Genomic DNA, 18522 nt, shown 5'->3' on the forward strand with positions numbered 1-18522 from the left:
CTAACAGACAGACAGACATACAGGAGGGGAGACTGAAATTGAAATGGGATTTTGGGGGCTGTTGGAGGTGGCATTGATGTCGATATTGCAGGTGTTGATAGTCAGTGCCATCGGAGCCTTCTTGTCTAATGATTATCTCAATCTTCTTTCCAACCACACCCGCAACTCCCTCAATAAGGTAGGTAGCTCTAAATTCTCTTTATGAGACTATCCACAATTAAAGATACTTGATTTTTGCATTTGCATATTGTGTTTGTGGTATTTACTCCTTCTCTTATTTTCGCAAGCCTTGTTGAGATTGTCACCTTTCAAGATAACATCTCGTGGTAAGTTTTCTAAAAATAGACATATTTATTTGTTTGTTTCATATCCATTTAATGTGTTATTATTATTTATATAGGTGGTTTATGCCAATAAATATTGGATTCACATTTTTATGTGGAGGAATATTGGGATAGGTAGCAAGAAAATTTATCAAACTAAAGCCTCATTTAGAAGCCCTCATAATGGCTAAGTGTTCAACAGCTAACTTCAGTCTAATATTTATTTTAACAATTTAACATTTTTAATATTGTATAAAAATTTAGGTAATTTTGCAAATCTTTTGTTGATAATGGTCCCTACCATCTGCACCGATGATGGCAGCCCGTTCGGGAACCAAAATGTTTGTAAAGCTAAAGGACTCTTATACGTGTCATTCTCAATGGCGGTAAGTGAACCTCACAATATGGGTCGGGTCAAAATGTGTATGAGCATAATAGACTCGGGTTGTAATGAATCGTTTTAGAAAACAAATTGTCACACCCCGACTAGGTAGTTGCTGAAGCGTAATACGAGAATGTAACAGATAACACTGGTATCAACCACATTGTTTATAAAGAAATTCAACAAACTAATTTACATCATATTACATTGGTAGGTACTAAGTTTATAAACTAGATGGAAATCACATAACCAGTTCTCGGTTTCTTATTCATTAGTACGTATTTGCATCTATTCACAGCTATTCAACTTTGTTTCTAACACCAAGCACGTAAGCAATTCATTCCAAATTCGGTTTATCTGAAAAGCATGTTAAACAGGTCAACTACGTCTAGTTGGTGAGTTTCAAGTTTCACGAGTACGAACAAAATTAGTATACGAGTTCGTAAAGTTCACAGTACGTATGTATATAAGTATATATGTGCATGATGTTTTTATACTAAGCCACAAGTGAAACCAAGACAGCTCGCACGCATGGCCACCCTTGCCCATGTACTCCCGTTGGCGTTTAATAGCCACTTTGCCCAAAGTTCGTATTATGTCTAACACCACATAGCAGAATGCAATAAGTTTAAATGACAATGTGCAACTGGGCTAACATGTTCCGGCATACCCCTCTGGCCCTGTTAGTTGGGTTTGTCAAACCGATAGTACTATCCACACGTCACCGGCACGAAGTTAATCACTTGTGTTTGTGGGGACTTTCAAGTGTTAGTACTTAGATAATTCACATCATCACACGTTTTCAAGTATATAAGTATATGCAAACATGTTTTCCACCCCAAAAGTTCGTAAAACAGTTTAGAAAGTGGGGTCGTGAAACTCACCTTATCGTAGTTCAAGCTGGTAATATGTATTAGTAAGTAATCTTCCTCGATTATAGCTTAACTCCTATAACCGGTATCGTACTGTTAATACTAGTACAGTGTTTAAAGTAAATCGGGCTGTATAACTAATCCGGGTAGAGCTGTTAAGCCCAGAACATGACTATAGTCTTAGATTGTGACGTTGTACACTATAAAATGTTCAAAACCAGATTTGGCTCAGTTTCACCGTTTTCCGAGCCTAGCCAAGTTGATCGTTTATGCGTTTCGGGATTAGGTAAGATCACATAAACATAAGTAAACATATATATTGATAAAATTATTTAATTTATAAAAGAACTTTAAGGTTTCGGTATCTGGATTGATCGCAGGGTTCGTTTCCGTTTTCATACGGGTTTGATTATACAAAACGCGTAACAATCCATCCAATTTTTCCGGAATTCTCGTAAAAAGTTCGTGTTTATCAAATTCATTCGAAACTATGATATTTGACCACTTTTGATATTTTGACATACCATTCAGTTCGTTAAACATAAAACTGCCGGTTTCGTTAAAATAATATATAGTTTAAATATTTGATTAACCACAACTAATTATGCACTTATATATAAATTATGGAAAATTTTTTAAAAATAAACTAAAATATGTAGAATTTTATAAAAATATTTTCAGAAATTTTATGATTAATTATCTATTTATAAAGATTCATTTAATGTGTTATAATTAAGTAATAAATAGCCCGTTTATACCAAACGACATCTGAAAAATCCAATAATTTTTCCAAGTGGTCTCAATATCATCACATAGCCCCTGAAACATCTCCAGAATCTAAATCTTTGGCCAAAATGCTCGATTAAAACACAATTGCACAAAAACTATTTAGACATCTCAAAATGTTCCCAAATTTTTCCAGTGATATTAACATAACATTTTAGGGTTCCAAATCAAATTTCATAATTTTTCATGAAGTTTACCTATTTTTCCCGAATAAACGCCAATAAACGGTAATAAATTCGCCAAATATTCTCCGTTTAACGAACAATTACAAAATTTGAACAGGGACTCAATTATGTTATCCCTAATGTCCCTGAAAGGTTTTATTACCAAAAAAATAATCACGTCACAATTGAAGCACAAACAGCCCCTAAACGAGTTAACCGCTAATACCTTGTCGGTTTTCGGTAGATTTTGATAGTTTAAACGACTTTTCGGGTCTTGGGTTGCAAACTCAGTGTATCTACAGGTCATGTAACATCAAACCAAGCATAAATCATCCATGAAACAGCCTTGTTAACTAGGGTTTCGGTTTTGGTTTCAAACCGAACTTTTGAACCGTAATAACGTCGTATTCATGTTCTAATCCGCGTTTTTGACCAAAAATCATTATGTTTCTGCTTTGTAGACATGTTTAACATCAGAAAATGATTTTACTTGATTTTTATGGTTTTTGAATGGTTAAACATGTTTAAAAATAATCAAAACCTAATTTTCCATGTTTAAACCTTAGTAATCAAGCTTGAAATTAATGTGAATTTAAGTGGTTTACCTCAAAATTTTGGCTGAAAGTAGAATACGGCCAGCAGAAAATGAAGCTTCTTGAGTTTATTTGTCAAAATATCTAAGTTATATTATTATATAAAAGATACTAGAAAAGGGTGGGCTAACCCCTTTTTGTAGCCGCCATATATAAAGGGCCATTGGGCCTCTATTTTGGCCCAATGGTGCCTCGATATTCGTGCCACGAGTAAACGTCGGTCCAAAATTTAATTCGGGTTCGGTTTTTCGCAAGAAAACTAGTTCGAGAGCGAAAAATAGCGCGAAAACGGGTCTTTTTCAGCCTATTTTTGTAAAATATGAAAAATGTACTGACTCGTTGTAAAAATTTGAAGTATTTTCACGAAATGCTTAGAGCATGTCAAATAAGTGTTTTATAAATCTTTTTCTGCTTAACGGATGCTACAATGCTCATTTTGATGTTAACGATTGCGTTTAAACTCACAGCGTATCAATAAACGAAACCTTTTTCGTTTAAATGGTTTTAAGCATACTGGGGTCTAAATATCAATATATTAGCCTCTATAATATATGTATATATATAACTCGTATATGACCCCTCAGTATATATACGGGTCGTAATCTGTATCATTCGATTACTCGTTTAAGCACTACGAATTAACCGATTTATCGTTTACTCGCTACGTAGTGAATATAGTATACCTCGTTTTGTCACGAATGTCACATTCTCCCCCGTTAAGAAATTTCTTCCTCGAAATTTAATTTTTCATCGGTTTTATTTTTAGAGAACAGGTGTGGGTATTTCTTTCGGAATTCGTCCTTTCGTTCCTAAGTATATTTGGGTCCTTGTTTTGAATTCCACCGAACTTTTACCAATGAGATTTTGTTGTGTCGTAAATGTTTGGTTTTCCCGTCCAAAATTTCTACCGGTTCCTCAACGAAGTTGAGCTTTTCATTAATCTGAACATCTTCCAGTGGTATTATTGTCGTTTCATCAGTCAAACACTTTTTCAGATTTGATACATGAAACACATCATGAATAGTGCTCAATTCTAAGGGTAGTTTTAATCGGTAAGCTACGGGACCAATTTTTGCAATAATCTCAAAAGGTCCAATGTACCTCGGGGCTAATTTACTGATCTTCCCCGACCTTATAACACATTTCCACGGTGATACTTTCAAAAACACCTTGTCGCTTATTTCAAAAGATAACGGTTTTCTACAAATATCGGCATAGCTTTTCTATCGGTCACGAGCGACATTTAACTTTCGTTTAATCTTATGAATCTTATCAGTTGTTTCTTGAATCAAATCGGATCTTGAAATTTGAGTATCACCCACTTCTGTCCAACAAAGTGGTGATCTACATTTTCGTCCGTATAAGGCTTCATAAGGTGCTGCTTGTATACTACTGTGATAACTGTTATTGTAAGAGAATTCAATGAGCGGGAGGTGTTGATCCCAATTTCCTTTGAAATCTAATACACAAGCGCGAAGTAAATCTTCTAAGGTTTGGATGGTTCGTTCGGATTGACCATCTGTTTGGGGATGGTAAGCGGTACTCAGGTGTATTCGGGTTCCCAGAGCTTCTTGAACTGCTTGCCATAAATGTGAAGTAAAGTGACTGCCTCGATCTGAAATAATCAAAAGAGGTACCCCGTGTCTAGATACAATTTCATCAATGTAAATTTGAGCGAGTTTCTCGGTAGAGTAATTGTTACGGATTGGGATGAAGTGTGCGGATTTGGTCCTCGAGTGCTCGTACCCTCAAACGGTTTAACTCTGTCCTTTCGGCTTAAAGCATCAGCTACTATATTGGCCTTACCCGGATGGTATTTAATTTCACAATCATAATCGTTTAACAGTTCTACCAATCTTCTTTTTCTCATGTTTAGTTCCTTTTGATCAAATATGTGTTGTAAGCTTTTGTGATCAGTATAGATGGTACATTTGGTGCCGTACAAGTAATGTCTCCAGATTTTCAATGCAAAGATAACTGCTCCCAATTCCAAATTATGGGTTATACTGATCACAAAAGCTTACAACACATATTTGATCAAAAGGAACTAAACATGAGACAAAGAAGATTGGTAGAACTGTTAAACGATTATGATTGTGAAATTAAATACCATCCGGGTAAGGCCAATATAGTAGCTGATGCTTTAAGCCGAAAGGACAGAGTTAAACCGTTTGAGGGTACGAGCACTCGGAATGATTGTCCAAAGTAGCCTAACCGAACAAGTTCGTGTTGCACAAGACGAAGCCTTAAAAACAGACTAGCTAGAAAAGGAAGAAGTACACGGGAACGAAAAGAATTTTGAGATGAAAATTGATGAAATATATTACTACAAAAACCGGGTCTGGATTCCAACACTTCATAAACTTCGTGAGTTGATTCTTGATGAAGCGCACAAGTCCAAATATTCTATTCATCTAGGTACCGATAAAATGTATAAAGACGTTAAAGTGTTTTACTGGTGGCCTGGTATGAAGAAGGATATATCCACATATGTAAGTAAATGCGCTACTTGTGCTCGTGTTAAGGCCGAATATATCCACATATTTGGACTTGTGCGCTTCATCAAGAATCAACTCATCAAAAATTGGCGAATTTCTTTCGGCGATTTAGGTACTTGCCAATTTTTAATAGCCTCGATTTTACTGGGGTCTACTTGGATTCCTTGATGATTCACAATGTGTCCTAAAAATTGGACTTCTTGTAGCCAGAATTCACATTTGGACAACTTAGCGTATAACTTTTCTTGCCTCAACAACTCCAAGATTACCCTTAGATGTTGTTCGTGTTCCTCCTTACCTCTCGAATATATCAAAATGTCATCGATAAACACTATCACTAATTTGTCAAGGTAGGGTTTGTAAACTCGGTTCATAAGATCCATAAACACTGCAGGTGCATTTGTCAACCCAAACGGCATAACCAGAAATTCATAGTGACCATACCGGTTTCGAAATGTTGTTTTTGGTACGTCTTCTTCCTGAATTCTTACTTGATGATAACCCGATCTGAGATCAATTTTCGAAAAATGCACCCTGAAGTTGATCAAACAAATCATCAATTCAAGGTAAGGGGTATTTATTCTTTATAGTCACTTCATTCAATTCCCGGTAATCAATACACATCCGAAAATTTCCATCTTTCTTTTTCACAAAAAACACTGGTGCTCCCCATGGTGAATAACTAGGTCGGATAAATCCCCTGTCTAGTAACTCTTGCAATTGGTTGGACAATTCTTGCATTTCAGAAGGTGCAAGTCGGTAAGGTGAATTAGCAATGGGTGTTGCTCCCGGTAACAAGTCAATACGAAATTTAACTTGTCGGGTCGGTGGTAAACCAGGAAACTCATCGGGAAATACATCTGAATACTCATGTACCACTGGGATGTCTTATATTCGCTTTTCATCGGGGTCTTTGACTATTAAGTTCGCCAAGTATAATGTACAACCTTGGTGCAAATATTTTAATGCCTTAAGTTGGGATACGAGAGGCAACATAGTACCAGACTTCTCACCTTGAACAGTCATTGCCTCATCATTCGGAAGAGGTATCCTGACAGTCTTATCCTTACAAACATTTTCAGCTTTAAACTTAGACAGCCAGTCCATACCGACTATAACATCGAAACTTCCTAATTCCACTTGTAGTAAATCAATAAGGAATGGGTGGTCGTTTAGGATAAGGGAACAGTTTCGTATGATTTGTTTCACAATTACAGACTTACCGTTAGCAAGCTCTATAGTATAGGTATCTGTTAGTTCACTAACCGGCATATTTTCTAAGGGTAAAAAGTTAACAGATACCAAACTTCTATCAGCGTCCGTATCAAACAAAACTGAAGCATACTGACCGGAAACTAAGAATGTACCCGTTACTAGGTTCGGATCACGAAGCTCTTCACTCGATCCTATTACAAAAGCGCATCTCCAAGATGCATTGGAAGTTGATGCCTGTGCTTGGTTCTGTCTTCTTACTACATTCCGATTCAACTTGGAACAGTATCTTCGAAGGTGTTCCATACTACCACATTCGTAGCAGGTACGAAAGTTCATGGTAGGTGGGGTTTGTTGATTGAGTTGTGGTCGGATTGGTTGAGGTCGAGGTGGGTGTTGAGAACGACGCGGTTGGGTTGCTTAAGATTGTCGGTTCGGAGTATTCATTTCTTTCTACAATTTGGGGTACAATGCCCAATTTTCCACATATTTGACACATAAATGTTTGACACTCACTAGTATGATGTAAATTACATTTTCACATTTCGACAACGACCCTTTGTATGTATATTGTTTCGTGTTGGAACTGGTCATAGTATAATTCTGAGTTGCAGGGCGGATTCTTTGATTCTGAGATTTCATTTGTGCTCTAGAGGTACAATCAGTTCGTTTCAGACCAGACGATTCCCTTGGTACTCTTAATACACCGTTTCTTGTAAGGTCAAAATTAACGACGCTGACTTGTGACACGCCACTTTCTAAAGTTGGGTGGGCTATGGAATTGATTATACTTCTCACGTTTGGGGTCAGTCCCCAAATGTAGTGCTCAATACGCTTGGGTTCCAGAATAAATGACCATCGTAACTAAACGAGTCAATTTATTGAAACGGTTTATGTAGCTTAAATGATCAGGGCCTCTCATTTCCAAATTCCAGAGTTCGTGTTCCAACTTATGGATCTCATTTCTTGGGTAGAAATGTTTTAATATAAGGGTTTTAAGTTTAGTTCATGTCATACTGTTAATCGCTTCTCGTTCCCGAGTTTGTACAATCATATTCCACCACATTAAGGCATGATTAATAAACATGCTAGTAGTATACTTAACTATACAATATGGTGGACAGTTGCTTATGTTAATTACGGATTCAGCCTTTTCAATACATCTTATCAATCCGTTTAGTTCCTCAGTACCACTGAAATTTATAGGTCTACACGACATAAACTGTTCATACGAACATTCTCGACGCGGAGGATTCGTGTTAATAGAAATATTAGTATATAGTGGGGGAGTTATATTCGTGACATTATTTGTATTCAACGGGGAAATAGTTTTAGTAGCTGCATTAGTGTTCGCGGAGGTGTAGTATTAGTGGTTGTATCAGTGCTCGACAGTTGGTTAACTGTTGTATTTGCACGTATGCCGGCAGTGACTTGCGCTACAATATTCAGTATCACTGCTTGTAGGTGGCGAGCAATCATTTCGCCCACCTCCGCCTCAAATATAGTATTAGTTTTCTCTGGGGCCATTCTATAACAATAAACATAAACACACAGCTATGCCAAAGAACACATTTGTATTACCCCTAACTGTTACTGTACGTATTTATTCCAAAATCAACGCATAGGCTTAACCTGGTATAGGCTGGCGCTTTAAATAGATATACAAAAATTTGTCACTATATAGAGGCTTAACCCGGTAAGGTCAGTGCTTGTAACAATAGTAGATTAAAAACATCCTCCATGTCAGCGCAATATGCTACTACTAGTGCTGCATGAGGTATCAAACGACTACGTACAACAAACCATACTACTTTTATTTATATTTATCCATATGTATATAATACAATAACCACACACAAACAACCATTTAGGCTGCAATAATTGCTTGACATCCGCAAAACTTGGTTGTCACTCTGTCCAAGAGCCGTCAATAATGAGTATCGGATCAATGTAAGTTCATCACTACCTGTTGTATATCCAGCATGTAATCATATTGCTCACGTCTTCTCTATATGTTGGTGATTATAGCTATTAAGTGCTTTAGTATCTAATTAGTCAATACAACTAACCAGGCTGGGTCGGCTAAATGGGGAGGTTCTGGATTAAGTACAAGTATACTCCATGTAAGGAAAGGTATCTCGATAACATAGATACTGAAGGTTCTTCCCCTATGATAAGTCAATATGGGTGGGGAAGGCATACTATTAGGTGATGGTACACACGTACGGTCAGTCTGACTAGCTCTATGAGTGGGGGTAGTCACCGGGGTATGGTGTGATAATGGTGTGGTAGATCTAGGAACTCTAGAAAGAGAGTGGTAAGTATTGGTAGCTTCTACTTCATATCTAAGTGATGTCCTAAGGAAATAACTATCACATCTATAGTCTGATAAGTCAAGCTTATCAATTGGCGCCTCATATGGAATCACGTCATTTCTCTCATTTTCATATATTTCTACATATTCATTCTCCCCCAGGTTTGTTTCTGGTTCTTCCTTCTCAAGAGATGGTATTGGTACTTGATCAATTGCATCATCTCTAGTTATCGACATCCCTCTATACAAAGGTTAGTATAATAATAATTCTTGACAATATTAATTATAATAATAATGTATAATATTAATTACGATTTAATACATACATGTATTCGTACACATTAGCACAGATAATCCTTTATATATATGTAATATATTTCACACACATATGTTGCTGTTTTTACCTATCGGATTGTTTATCGATTTCTTTTCGAATTCCCTCGTACAAACAAGTCCGTTATTACATTCCGGACCATAATATCCCACTTGTCCATTCGCGTTCATCACGAGAATCGTCAGTATATATTATTAAATATTATTTTATTCCCAGAGCTAATCGAGCCTAAGGTTATATTAGGGTATCCTAAGGGACATCCTAATTCTTTATAACCAATGGCTCTGATACCAACTTCTGTCACACCCCGACTAGGTAGTTGCGGAAGCGTAACACGGGAATGTAACAGATAACACTGGTATCAACCACATTGTTTATAAAGAAATTTGACAAACTAATTTACATCATATTACATTGGTAGGTACTGAGTTTATAAACTAGATGAAAATCACATAACCAGTTCTCGGTTTCTTATTCATAGTACGTATTTGCATCTATTCATAGCTATTCAACTTTGCTTCTAACACCAAGCACGTAAGCAATTCATTCCAACTTTGGCTTACCTGAAAAGCATGTTAAAACAGGTCAACTACGTCTAGTTGGTGAGTTTCAAGTTACACGAGTACGAACAAAATAAGTATACGAGTTCGTAAAGTTCACATTACGTATGTATATAAGTATATATGTGCATGATGTTTTTATACTAAGCCACAAGTGAAACCAAGACAGCTCGCACGCATGGCCACCCTTGCCCATGTACTCCCGTTGGCGTTTAACAGCCACTTTGCCCAAAGTTTGTATTATGTCTAACACCACATAGCAGAATGTAATAAGTTTAAATGACAATGTGCAACTGGGCTAACATGTTCCGGCATACCCCTCTGGCCCTGTTAGTTGGGTTTGTCAAACCGATAGTACTATCCACACGTCACCGGCACGAAGTTAATCACTTGTGTTTGTGGGGACTTTCAAGTGTTAGTACTTAGATAATTCACATCATCACACATTTTCAAGTATATAAGTATTTGTAAACATGCTTTCCACCCCCAAAAGTTCGTAAAACAGTTTAGAAAGTGGGGTCGTGAAACTCACCTTATCGTAGTTCTAGCTGGTGATACGTATCAGTAAGTAATGTTCCTCGATTATAGCTTGACTCCTATAACAAGTATCGTACTGTTAATACTAGTACATTGTTTAAGCTAAATCGGGCTGTATAACTAGTCTGGGTATAGCTGTTAAGCCCAGAACTTGGCCATAGTCTTAGATTGTGACGTTGTACACTATGAAATGTTCAAAACTAGATTTGGCTCAGTTTCACCGTTTTCCGAGTCTAGCCAAGTTGATTGTTTATGCGTTTCGGGATTAGGTAAGATCACATAAACTTAAGTAACCATATTTATTGATAAAATGATTTAATTTATAAAAGAATTTTAAGGTTCGGTATATGGATTAATCGTAGGGTTCGTTTCCGTTTTCACACGGGTTTGATTATACAAACCGCGTACAATCCACCCAATTTGTCCGGAATTTTCGTAAAAAGTTCGTGTTTATCAAATTCATTCGAAACTATGATATTTGACCACTTTTGATATTTTGACATACCATTCAGTTCGTTAAACATAAAACTGTCGGTTTCATTAAAACAATATATAGATTAAATCTTTGATTAATCATAACTAATTATGCGCTTATATATAAATTATGGAAATTTTTGTAAAAATAAATTAAAATATGGAGAATTTTATAAAAATATTTTCAGAAATTTTATGATTAATTATCTATTTATAAAAATTCATTTAATGTGTTATAATTAAGTAATAAATAGCCCGTTTATACCAAACGACATCTGAAAAATCCGATAATTTTTCCAAGTGGTCTCAATATCATCACATAGCCCCTAAAAAATCTCCAGAATCTAAATCTTTGCCCAAAATGCCTTTTTGCGCGTTTTTCAGCTATTAAAGCTCGATTAGAACACAATTGCACAAAAATACTTAGACATCTCAAAATGTTCCCAAGTTTTTCCAGTGATCTTATCATAACAGTTTTGGATTCCAAACCAAATTTCATAATTTTTCATGAAGTTTACCTATTTTTTCCGAATAAACGCCAATAAACGGTAATAAATTCGCCAAATATTCTCCGTTTAACGAACAATTACAAAATTTGAACAGGGACTCAATTATGTTATCCCTAATGTCTCTGCAAAGTTTTATTACCAAAAAAACAATCACGTCACAATCGAAGCACAAACAGCCCCTAAACGAGTTAACCGCTAATACCTTGTCGGTTTTCGGTAGATTTTGATAGTTTAAACGACTTTTCGGGTCTTGGGTAGCAAACTTAGTGTATCTACATGTCATGTAACATCAATCCAAGCATAAATCATCCATGGAACAGCCTTGTTAACTAGGGTTTCAGTTTTAGTTTCAAACCGAACTTTTGAACCGTAAAAACGTCGTATTCATGTTCTAATCCGCGTTTTTGACCAAAAATTAATATGTTTCTGCTTTGTAGTTATGTTTAACATCAAAAATGATTTTACTTGATTTTTATGGTTTTTGAATGGTTAAACATGTTTAAAAGTAATCAAAACCTAATTTTCCATATTTAAGCCTTAGTAATCAAGCTTGAAATTAATGTGAATTTAAGTGATTTACCTCTAAATTTTGGCTGAATTTAGAAGATAGCCAGCAGAAAATGAAGCTTCTTGAGTTAATTTGTCAAAATATCTAAGTTATATTATTATATAAAAGATACTAGAAAAGGGTGGGGTAACCCCTTTTTGTAGCCGGGCCTCCATTTTGGCCCAATGGTGCCTCGATATTCGTGCCACGAGTAAACTTCGGTCCAAAATTTAATTCGGGTTCGGTTTTTCGCAAGAAAACTAGTTCGAGTGCGAAAAATAGCGCGAAAACGAGTCTTTTTCAGCCTATTTTGTAAAATAAGAAAAACGTACTGACTCGTTGTAAAAATCCGAAGTATTTTCACGAAATGCTTAGAGCATGTCATATAAGTGTTTTATAAATCTTTTTCGGCTTAACGGATGCTACAATGCTCATTTTGATGTTAACGATTGAGTATAAACTCATAGCGTATCAATAAACGAAACCCTTTTCGTTTAAATGGTTTTAAGCATACCGGGGCCTAAATATCAATATGTTAGCCTCTATAATATATATATATATATATATATATATATATATATATATATATATATATATATAAAACTCGTATATGACCCCTCAGTATATATACGGGTCGTAATCTGTATCAGTCGGTTACTCGTTAAAGCACTACGAATTAACCGATTTATCGTTTACTCGCTACGTGGTGAATATAGTATACCTCATTTTATCACGAATGTCACACAAATGATCAAAATGGGTTCACGGGATGTGGTGTTGACCTGTTTGGACCCATTTTGTATTAGCAAGTTTTGTAACAATGGCCCATTTGACCCATTGTATAATTTAGATGGACCCAAATGAACCTATATGCAAATATTTTCTACCCAAATCAATCAAATGTCTAAATGTCTAAACTATCCTTCAAAGATAACATTTATCAATAAAGAAAAACGCATTGACTATAGGCACGTAAACTAAACGTACGTTCAGTGAACAGTCTGTAAATCTTTCATGAACCCTTTTGCTGGACGTTTGTTTTTAATAAATGAATACACATGAAAATTTTTTTGTTCATTTAGTTAAAAGAGCGGTCATGAACACATGTTTCGTTCATTTATTTATGTTCGTGAACATACAATTATTTAAATTCGTTTATGTTCGTTCGTTTACGTTCATTTATGTTCGTGAGCGTTTGTTTATTTAAATTTGTTTATGTTCGTTCATTTATGTTTGTTTAAGCTCATTCATTTAGGTTCGGTAATATATTCATTTGAATTCTTTTGGTCCATTACGACTTAGTTTAGTAATAATTCTTAGTCTCGACACATTGTTTTTCATATTACTATTAATTGGTTTTTGCTAAGTTATGTTTGTTTCTTTACGTTTGTAAGCCATTCGTTTATACTATCATTGAATGAACATAAACTAACACAAACATGTTCATTTTGTTAGCGAACAACTACAAACAAGAATTTCCCATTCGTTTAATTGTTGGTGTTCGATCGTTTGTTCAGTCACAACTGAAAGATCATACACAAACATGTTACTTTCGTGTTCGTTTACATGCTTAATTGAGTATTATGAAATGATTTTGTGCAGTTGGGTAGTTTTTAAACGTGGACATGTCTTACCAAATGATCCAAGGCTCGGCTTTGAGGTACAACGAATCGAAAGAAATCAATAAATTATTGAATGAAGCAAATAAAGACTTGGATGCAAATCAAAACACACCTCTTTTAAATAATGTATATTATGATTATATTGATACAATCATGCCTTCATCAAACATGATCAATGATGATACAGAAAACCAATGTGTAAGCATCCTCCTTTGAATTTTTTCGTGTATGTTTTTGTTTTTAATTCGTTTTTGTGTTCATGATTTGTAGACTGTGTATAAGGGGTTTGAAGAGAATGATGAGAAAAAAGACGAGTCGGTTTCAGATCAGTTAATAGAAATGTTAAAGAAAATTCTAGAGCAACTACTAGCTCCCCCAACTCTTGCCTCTGTAAGTATAACAACCAAAATAACCGATCCATAACTGACATAGCTGAACCCAACCCAACTCTTCCTGTTATTGGGATTGGTGTGATTAACGTGGCAGGAACGATGGGGTTGCTTCCACCGGATCCGTTCTTTAGATTTGTGTAGTTGATTATGTTTGCTCTGCCACCTGGTGTGAATATATGTAAGTACCTTTGACTTTGGAAGTCAAACAAGGACTTTTCAAAGTCAAAAAAATTATTCTGAAAGGAATATGCAGGTACAATGGCACAGTTTTTCAGTGTTGGGCAAGAGGAGTGTGCAATACTTATGATGTGGACTTATTTGGCTGCTGCTTTTGCTCTTACAGCTTGGTCAACTGTTTATATGTGGATTTTGTCATGAAAACTGTTATAAATATATGTTACCACAAGATATTTCATTTAAATTTATATATTAACAATTTCTTTGCTTTATCAGTTTACCCGATCTACATTTCTTTTCATCTACATAATCATCTGTCGTCGCCGACTGTCGTTTTTCTCTATTGCTTCCGTCTACTACGATGTTGCATGTTAGAAGGCGATGTTAATTTTCAGTCATGAAATGGGAAATTGAGGTTAAATGTTCCTCTTTATTGTTTGTATATGGGACGTGTCTTTATGATAATTGTGTTTTTCTTTACGTGTTTGGGATCGTTTGATGTATTAATTGCTTCAAATTGTACTTTACTTTAACATGCATGCAAGCTGTTTGATGAAATGCTTAAGAGAAATAATGTTGAACAAACGGTTATTATTATTATTAACATTATTATTTTGGTAGTGTGTGGTAATTTGGTTTGTAAATCAATATCATTTGGTGGTTAATTGGTATGAGTGGTGTAATGGTTTGTTGACATCTAAACGAAATTTTGATTTTCTACTTTTATGAGACTTAACAATCTGCTATGCAAAAACCGAGGAACTAAACAGTAAGATATGATTTAATTGGACTAGATATAATGATCAAACAATTTTATAACTATTTAAGTGGATTTACAAAATTATTTTGGACCAGATATGCGATAGTGTTCTGCGTGTTGGCATGCCTTTTTCTTATACGGTTTCTTATTTTTATGACATCCTATTGACACTATGAATTGTGCTTTTCATTAATGATTTGGGGTTTTGTCTATGATTGTCGCATGCCTGATTTCGCTTTTGTTTCATGGTGATCGACGACAAAGTTTTTTAAGGTATGTTCTTTGTACTTTGTTTTATTAGTCTCATGTGTTGTTAAAGTGTGCTCTTTTAATTAGTGTAAGGTGACTTATTTTTTAGCTGAAATTTCAGTTAAGATAGTTTAGTTGTTACCACCATAGTGTCTTTCTTTTTCGTTCGCGTGTCTGATTTGTCATAAAACTAAGATTGACAAGATGTTTGTTTGCTTTATGATTATTGTGTCATCTTACAACGTAAAGAACATTTACACAACTCATACTAACAACATCACTATTAAAGAAATCAATAACATAAAGGTGTTCATATATACACCCCCTTTACATTATTGTTTGTGAAATGATAATTTTTCAAATGACACTTTAATGTAGGTTGCCGGTGACATCCAACATCTGACAAAGAAAACAAGTCACGCCAAAAAAATGACAACCATACGTCTGCCTGAAATATAAGAATGTTATGATACATGTTTGAAACACCGGGTATCAAGAGACAAGCGACAACATTTATGCTGCCTATTCGTTGACCACCATGTAAGTAGCACCACTTTCAAAACTCATATGAACAAAACAAATCTTACAAATCACAAAATTTTCCACTTGATGCAAGGTGACGCAATCGATGTTGTCGCAGATTGAAAGATCAGTCACCCTGATGCGCATCACAGATTAGTCATGCTACAATGCCACCAACTATATAGCAATTCATCAAGAAGATCGATCTTGGTAATCTCACATAAAGCTTCAATCTTTATTGGAAGGAAAACCAGGTTCATACCAATATCTAATGACAACATACCAACCTGCTACTACAACTTTGCATGTTACCAGTGATCACATCAAGAATAGTAAGAGAGTACTATGTAAGTACCTGAATATACTATTTATATAGAAATAAACTTTACATAACAAGAACATGAACTATAACTATGTAAAACAATTAGAATCCACCCATCTAATAACCATCACTGTGAATCCAACGGGCCCAAACACCCAACGATAAATCGACAGGTACCAAAACACTAAAATAAAAATTGGTGTACATATCAAACAGCTATAAATAACCTGTTAACCATGAATCCAATGAAAACAGGTTGAAGCAACTCCCATTGACCATAACACAAAGCCAAGAGCAAATCCCAACAACAATCAACGAGCCGCTATACAACATATCGCACCAAAACATGGTAAGAATTATGTACTCACATACTTCAGTAATGTATCTCTTTTATTGTCACCAAATACGCTAAGGGATGTCACAACAGTGTAGCTAATTATGTGCTTTTTATATAAGTGTGTGGTATATGTATACGAGTCAAGTTATTCTACAAAGAGGAATAAAAATGAGAAGTATGAGAAGCCATAATTAATTGACATGTGTCAAGTAGGGACCAAAGGAAAAAGGGTATAGATGTAATTGTACACATTTTCTCTCTCCACATGCAAGACATATGTTAATACCCCCATCATTTTATAACTTTTATAACTTTTTTATATGATATTTTTTTAAAATAAAATTCACCATAATAACAAGCGTTTTTTTACCTTTAATATGAGTATAATTTTGTTACATAAGACTAAAAAATAATTTACGTCATTGTGTCTTTTTGCTTACCATTGTGTCTTTTTTCGTTATTGTGTCTTTCTATTTATTATTGTGTTTTTTCGTCATTGTGTCTTTCAACTGGTCATTGTGTTTTTTTTAATACTAATAACATCGTTGTGTAATACTAATATGTAAATGTAATGAAAAATACCAACAAATAATCTAATACTAAACACAATGATGAATACACATTACACATTAACGTGAAACATAAAACACAATAATGGATACATATAACACAATGACCTGAAACGTAAGACACAATGGTAAAATACATATAACACAATGACTTGAAACGTAAGACACAATGGTAAAATACATATAACACAATGACTTTAAACGTAAGACACTATGATAAATACATATAACACAATGACCTTAAATGTAAGACACAATGGTAAATACATATAACACAATGACCTTAAATGTAAGACAAAATGGTAAATACATATAATACAATGACCTTAAACGTAAGACACACTGGTAAATACATATAACACAATGACTTGAAACGTAAGACATAATGGTAAATAGATATAACACAATAACTTGAAACGTAAGACACAATGGTAAATACATATAACACAATGACATTAAACGTAAGACACAATGGTAAATACATATAACACAATGACCTTAAACGTAAGACACAATGGAATCTACATATTACACAATGGCTTGAACGTAATACACAATCAACATAAAGCAAATGTTGAGCACAAAGACACAGTGACAAACGAAAGACACAGTGACGTAATCTTTACTTTAATTTTTATCTTTAATATGAGTATCAGTTGAAAAACACAATGACCAAAATATATAGCACAATGCATAGAAAAACCCAATTAAAAAACACAATGGACAACCAAATAACACAATACAAAAAAAACCCACCAACTTTTTTTTATTTTTATATAACAATATGATATTCATATTAAAGATAAAAAACGCTCGTTATTTTGATAAAAAAAATTTCTAAAAAAAACGTCGTATGAAAAAGTTATAGACGTTTTAAAATGATGGGGGAATTGACATGTGCCTTGCATGTGGAGAGAGAAAGTCTTCATAAATGAGTTATTACCTTCATGCCCTTCTCATCTATTTTAATTTAATTTTTATTCTTGAATTAATCTCCACCATCCAAATATAAGATCAATGGATTAAATTCCTTCTCACCCTTCTCATTTTTGTTGTCCTTTGTATTTTAACTTTACCCTATGTTTTTGTCATCTCAAGTTTATGTGTATCGGCACAACAAGTTGAAAATATATAATGTATCACAGCTCCTGTACAACAAAGAAAATATAAACATTTTCTTTTAGTTTAACTATATATAAACCGTTAAATCCTTGTTAAACTTTCAATCTTAACAAAAAAAGTCGTCAGTTTTCCTTATCAATAAGCAACAATCTAAAGCCTAAATGTAACCTATTTTACATTAGGACAATCTGACCAACAAAGGTGACAATTAAAAAGTTGTTATACATCCATATAAGGCTGCAAATGCAATGGTGCAACACTAGGCATGCTCTTCTATTATTAAGTATACATTAACAACTCACAAATACATTATTTCTTTAGTATGAAGGATATAATATCAGTGAA

At 34.6% G+C, this 18522-nt stretch overlaps 1 long non-coding RNA gene and 1 pseudogene across 1 annotated transcript; both read left to right on the forward strand.

Annotated features, from left to right (window-relative positions):
• Window positions 1–43: 43 nt before the first annotated feature.
• Window positions 44–14150, forward strand: LOC143623125 (protein PIN-LIKES 7-like; annotated as a pseudogene).
• A 67-nt stretch (window positions 14151–14217) lies between these two features.
• On the forward strand, window positions 14218–14540 carry LOC143623131 (uncharacterized). The gene is made up of 2 exons (XR_013151845.1): window positions 14218–14297; window positions 14373–14540. It is a non-coding gene; the product is annotated as an uncharacterized LOC143623131 (long non-coding RNA).
• The last annotated feature ends 3982 nt before the right edge of the window (window positions 14541–18522 follow it).

This window comes from Bidens hawaiensis, unplaced genomic scaffold, assembly GCF_021521415.1.
Source record: "Bidens hawaiensis isolate Kalapana, Puna unplaced genomic scaffold, B.hawaiensis_p1.1 tig00003307_1, whole genome shotgun sequence".
Taxonomy (NCBI): Eukaryota; Viridiplantae; Streptophyta; class Magnoliopsida; order Asterales; family Asteraceae; genus Bidens; species Bidens hawaiensis.